This window comes from Hordeum vulgare, chromosome 6H (genome assembly GCF_904849725.1).
Source record: "Hordeum vulgare subsp. vulgare chromosome 6H, MorexV3_pseudomolecules_assembly, whole genome shotgun sequence".
Taxonomy (NCBI): domain Eukaryota; kingdom Viridiplantae; phylum Streptophyta; class Magnoliopsida; order Poales; family Poaceae; genus Hordeum; species Hordeum vulgare.
In genome coordinates this window covers 257,696,995-257,704,494 of record NC_058523.1, presented here as the reverse complement: position 1 = coordinate 257,704,494, position 7,500 = coordinate 257,696,995, and positions in this window count along the sequence as shown.

Genomic DNA, 7,500 nt, shown 5'->3' with positions numbered 1-7,500 from the left:
CAAGAACAACAACAACAACAACAGCAACAACAACAACGACAACAACGACGATGACGACTACGACGACGACGACTACGACGACGACGACTACTACGACGACGACGACGACTACGACGACTACGACGACGATGACTACGACGACTGCGACGACGACTACAACGACGACGACTACAACGACGATGATGACGACTATGACGACTTCGACGACGACGACGACGACGACAACGACGACAAGAATGACAATGACAAGGACAACGACAAGAACGATGACAACAACAACGACAACAACAACAACAATGAAATAGAAGACAACAATGACAACAACAAAAAGAACGAAATGACGACGAAGACAAGAAGAAGAACTACTACTACTACTACTACTACACCAACAATAACAACACCGCCACCACCACCACCACCAACAACAACAACCACAACAACAACAACAACAACAAAAACAACAACAACAACAACAACAATGACGACGACGATGATGACGATGATGACTACAACAAAAAGAACAACAACAACTACAACAACAGCAACAACAACGACGACGACGATGACGACGACGACAACGACAATGACGAGAACAACGACAACAAAAATAACAACAACAACGACGACAACAGCGACAACAACGACAACAACGACATCAGCAACAACAACAATAACAACAACAACAAGCAAGACGACGACGACGGCGACGATGACGATGATGACAATAACAACAAAAACAACAACAACAACAACAACAACAACAACAACAATAACAACCAGAACAACATCAACAACAACAACAACGACAACAACGACGATGACGACTACGACGATGACGACTACGACGACGAGGACTACGACGAAGGCGACGACGACTACGACGACTACAACAACGACGACTACGACGACGGCGAGGACGACTAGAACGACAACGATGACAACTACGACGGCGGCGACGACAACGACAACGACGACAAGAATGACAATGACGAGAACAACGACAACAATGATGACAACAACAACATAGACAACAACAACAATGAAATAGAAGACAATGATGACAACAACAAAAACAACGAAATGATGATGAAGACAAGAAGAACAACAACAACTACAACAACAACAACAACAACAACACCGCCACCACCACCACCAACAACAACAACCACAACAACAACAACAACAAAAACAACAACAATGACGATGACGATGATGACGATGACGACTACAACAAAAAAGAAGAAAAACAACAACAACAACATCGGCGACGACGACGACGACAACGACGAGGATGACGACGACGACAATGACGAGAACAACGACAACAACAATAACAACAACAACCACAACAACAGCGGCAACAACGACAACAACGACAACAACAACGACAACAACAAGCAAGACGACGACGACGATGACGACGACAACAATAACAGCAACAAGAACAACAACAACGACAACAACAACAACAACAACAACAACAACAACAACAATTGCAGCTATAGCAACCACATCAACAACAACCTAAACAACAACAACAACAACAACAACAACAACAACAATAACAACAACAACCACAACAAGAACGACGACGATGATGACAACGACGACAACAACGACAACAACAACGACAATATCGACAACAATGTCAACAGCGACAACAACGACAACAACAACAACAACAACAACGAGAACGACGACAATGACGACAACAATGAAAACGACGAGAACAACGACAACAACAACCACAACAACAATAACATAGAAAACAAGGAAAACAGGACAAAAACAACAACAACAACAACAACAACAATGACAATGACGAGAACAACGACAACAACAATAACAACAACAACAACAACAACATTGATAACAACGAGAACAACGACGACAACAACAACAACAACAAAGACAACAACGACGGCGACAACTTCAACAACAACAAGAACAAGAACAACAACAACAACAACACCAACAACAAGAACAACAACAACTACAACAACAACAACAACAACAACCACAACAGCAACAATAACAACAACAACAACAACCACCACCACAACAACAACAACAACAACCACAACAAAGACGGCGATGATGATGACCTCGACGACGACAACGACGACGACAATGAAAATAATAACAACGACAAGAACAACAACCACCATGACGCGGACAACAATGATAGCAATGACAATGACAAGAACAATGACAACAACAATGAAAAAAACAATGACAATACTAAAAACAACAAAGACGATGATGACGATGACAACAACAACAACAAGAAACAACAACAACAACATCAACAAAAACAACAACAATGATGATGACGACGAAGACGACCACAACGACAACAACAAGGACAATGACGAGAACAACAACAACAACAACAACGACAACGACGGCAACAACGACAACAACAATAACAATGAAAATAACGATCTGAACGACAACAAGAGCAACAACAACAACAACAACAACAACAACAACAAAAACAACAACAACAACAACAACAACCACAACGGCAACATCGACAACATCAAGAACAACAACAACCACAATGACAACATCAAGAACAACAACAACAACAACAACAACGACAACAACGATGATGACGACTACGACGACGACGACTACGACGACGACGACTACTACTACGACGACGACGACTACGACGACTATGACGAAGATGACTACGACGACGGCGACGACGACTACAACGACGACGGCGACGACGACTACAACAACGATGATGACGACTATGACGACTTCGACGATGACGACGACAACGACAACGACGACAAGAATGACAATGACAAGGACAACGACAAGAACGATGACAACAACAACGACAACAACAACAACAATGAAATAGAAGACAACAATGACAACAACAAAAAGAACGAAATGACGACGAAGACAAGAAGAAGAACTACTACTACTACTACTACTACACCAACAATAACAACACCGCCACCACCACCACCACCAACAACAACAACCATAACAACAAAAACAACAACAACAAAAACAACAATGACGATGACGATGATGACGATGATGACTACAACAAAAAGAACAACAACAACAACAACAACAACAACAACAACAACAACAGCAACAACAACGACGACGACGATGACGACGACGACGACAACGACGAGGATGACGACAATGACAATGACGAGAACAACAACAACGACGACAACAGCGACAACAACGACAACAGCGACATCAACAACAACAACAATAACAACAACAACAAGCAAGATGACGACGACGGCGACGATGACGATAATGACAATAACAACAAAAACAACAACAACAACAACAACAACAACATAAACAACAACAACAACAACAACAACAACAACAACAATAACAACCAGAACAACATCAACAACAACAACGACGACAACAACGACGATGACGACTACTACGACGACGACTACGACGACGACGACTACGACGACTACAACGACGACGACTACGACGACGGCGACGACGACTACGACGACGACGGCGACGACGACTACAACGATAACAATGACAACTACGACGGCGGCGACGACAAAGACAACGACGACAAGAATGACAATGACGAGAACAACAACAATGAAATAGAAGACAATGATGACAACAACAACAACGACAACAACAACAATGAAATAGAAGACAATGATGACAACAACAAAAACAACGAAATGATGATGAAGACAAGAAGAACAACAACAACTACAACAACAACAACAACAACAACAACAACACCGCCACCACCACCAACAACAACAACAACCACAACAACAACAACAACAACAACAACAATGGCGATGGCGATGATGACGATGACGACTACAACAAAAAAGAACAACAACAACAACAACAAGAACAACAACAACAACAACGTCGGCGACGACGACGACGACGACGACAACGACGATGATGACGACGACGACAATGACGAGAACAACGACAACAATAATAACAACAACAACGACAACAACAGCGACAACAACGACAACAACGACAACAACAATAACAACAACAAGCAAGACGACGACGACGATGACGACGACAACAATAACAGCAACAAGAACAACAACAACAACAACAACAACAACAACAACAACAACAATAACAACAACAACAATTGCAGCTATAGCAACCACATCAACAACAACCTAAACAACAACAACAACAACAACAACAACAACAACAACAACCACAACAAGAACGACGACGATGATGACAACGACGACAACAACGACAACAACAATGTCAACAGCGACAACAACGACAACAACCACAACAACAACGAGAACGACGACAATGAAGACAACAATGAAAACGACGAGAACAACGACAACAACAACCACAACAACAATAACATAGAAAACAACAAAAACAGGACAAAAACAACAACAACAACAACAACAACAACAACAACAACAATGACAATGACGAGAACAACGACAACAACAATAACAACAACAACAACAACAACATTGATAACAACGAGAACAACAACAACAACAACAACAACAACAAAGACAACGACGACGGCGACAACTTCAACAACAACAAGAGCAAGAACAACAACAACAACAACACCAACAACAAGAAGAACAACAACAACAACAACAACAACCACAACAACAACAACAACAACCACAACAACAACAACAACAACAACAACCACCACCACCACAACAACAACAACCACAACAAAGACGACGATGATGATGACCTCGACAACGACAACGATGACGACAATGAAAATAATAACAACGACAAGAACAACAACCACCACGACGAGGACAGCAATGGTAGCAATGATAATGACAAGAACAATGACAACAACAATGAAAAAAAAATGACAATACTAAAAACAACAAAGACGATGATGACGATGACAACAACAACAACAACAATAACATCAACAAAAACAACAACAATGATGATAACGACGAAGACGACCACAACGACAACAACAAGAACAATGACGAGAAGAACAACAACAACAACAACGACAACGACGGCAACAACGACAACAACAATAACAATGAAAATAACGATCTGAACGACAACAAGAGCAACAAGAACAACAACAACAACAACAACAACAACAAAAACAACAACAACAACAACAACAACCACAACGGCAACATCGACAACATCAAGAACAACAACAACAACCACAATGACAACATCGACAACATCAAGAACAACAACAACAACAACAACAACAACAACAACGACAACAACGACGATGACGACTACGACGACGACGACTACGACGAGGACGACTACTACTACGACGACGACGACTATGACGACTACGACGATGATGACTACGACGACGGCGACGACGACTTCAACGACGACGGTGACTACGACTACAACGATGATGAGGACGACTATGACGACTTCGACGACGACGACGACAACGACAACGACGACAAGAATGACAATGACAAGGACAATGACAAGAACGATGACAACAACAACGACAACACCGACAACAATGAAATAGAAGACAACAATGACAACAACAAAAAGAACGAAATGACGACGAAGACAAGAAGAAGAACTACTACTACTACTACCACACCAACAATAACAACACCGCCACCACCACCACCACCACCAACAACAACAACCACAACAACAACAACAACAAAAACAACAACAACAACAACAACAATGGCGATGACGATGATGACGATGATGACTACAACAAAAAGAAGAAGAAGAACAACAACAACAACAGCAACAACAACGACGACGACGATGACGACGACGACAACGACGAGGATGACGACAACGACAATGACGAGAACAACGACAACAAAAATAACAACAACAACGACGACAACAGCGACAACAACGACAACAGCGACATCAACAAGAACAACAATAACAACAACAACAAGCAAGACGACGATGACGACGGCGACGATGACGATGATGACAATAACAACAAAAACAACAACGAGAACAACATAAACAACAACAACAACAACAACAACAACAACAACAACAATAACAACCAGAACAACATCAACAACAACAACAACGACAACAACGATGATGACGACTACGACGATGACGACTACGACGACGACGACTACGACGACGGCGACGACGACTACGGCGGCGACGGCAACGACGACTACAACGACAACGATGACAACTACGACGGCGGCGACGACAACGACAACGACGACAAGAATGACAATAACAAGAACAACGACAACAATGATGACAACAACAACAATGAAATAGAAGACAACAACAACGACGACAACAACAATAACAACAACAACAAGCAAGACGACGACGACGACGGCGACGATGACGATGATGACAATAACAACAAAAACAACAACAACAACAACAACATAAACAATAACAACAACAACAACAATAACAACAACAATAACAACCAGAACAACATCAACAACAACAACAACAACAAGGACAACAACGACGATGACGACTACGACGACGACGACTACGACGAAGGCGACGACGACTACGACGACTAGAACGACGACGACTACGACGACGGCGGCGACGACTACGACGACGACGGCGACGACGACTACAACGACAACGATGACAACTACGACGGCGGCGACGACAACGACGACGACGACAAGAATGACAATGACGAGACCAATGAAAACAACGATGACAACAACAATAACGACAACAACAACAATGAAATAGAAGACAACAATGACAACAACAAAAACAACGAAATGATGACGAAGACAAGAAGAAGAAGAAGAACAACAACAACACCGCCACCACCACCACCAGCAACAACAACAACCACAACAACAACAACAACAAAAACAACAACAACAACAACACCAATGACGATGACGATGATGACGATGACGACTACAACAAAAAGAACAACAACAACAACAACAACAACAACAACAACAACGTCGGCAACGACGACGACGATGACGACAACCACGAGGATGACGACGATGACAATGACGAGAACGATGACAACAACAATAACAACAACAACGACAACAACAGCGACAACAACGACAACAACGACAACAACAACAACAACAACAACAATAACAACAACAAGCAGGACGACGACGACAACGACGACGATGACGACGACAACAATAACAACAACAAGAACAAGAAGAAGAAGAACAACAACAACAACAACAACAACAACAACAACAACAACAACAACAACAACCACCACCACCACCACAACAACAACAACCATAATAACGGCAACAACCACAACAACGACGACGATGAGGATGATGACGTCGAAGACAACAACGACGACAACATTGGCAACAATGATAACGACAATAACAACAACCACGACGACGACAACGATGATAACAACGACAATGACGACAACAACGACAACAACAACAACTACTACTACAACAGTGATAACAACGACAACAATGTCAAAACTATAAACAACGAAGACGACAACGACGA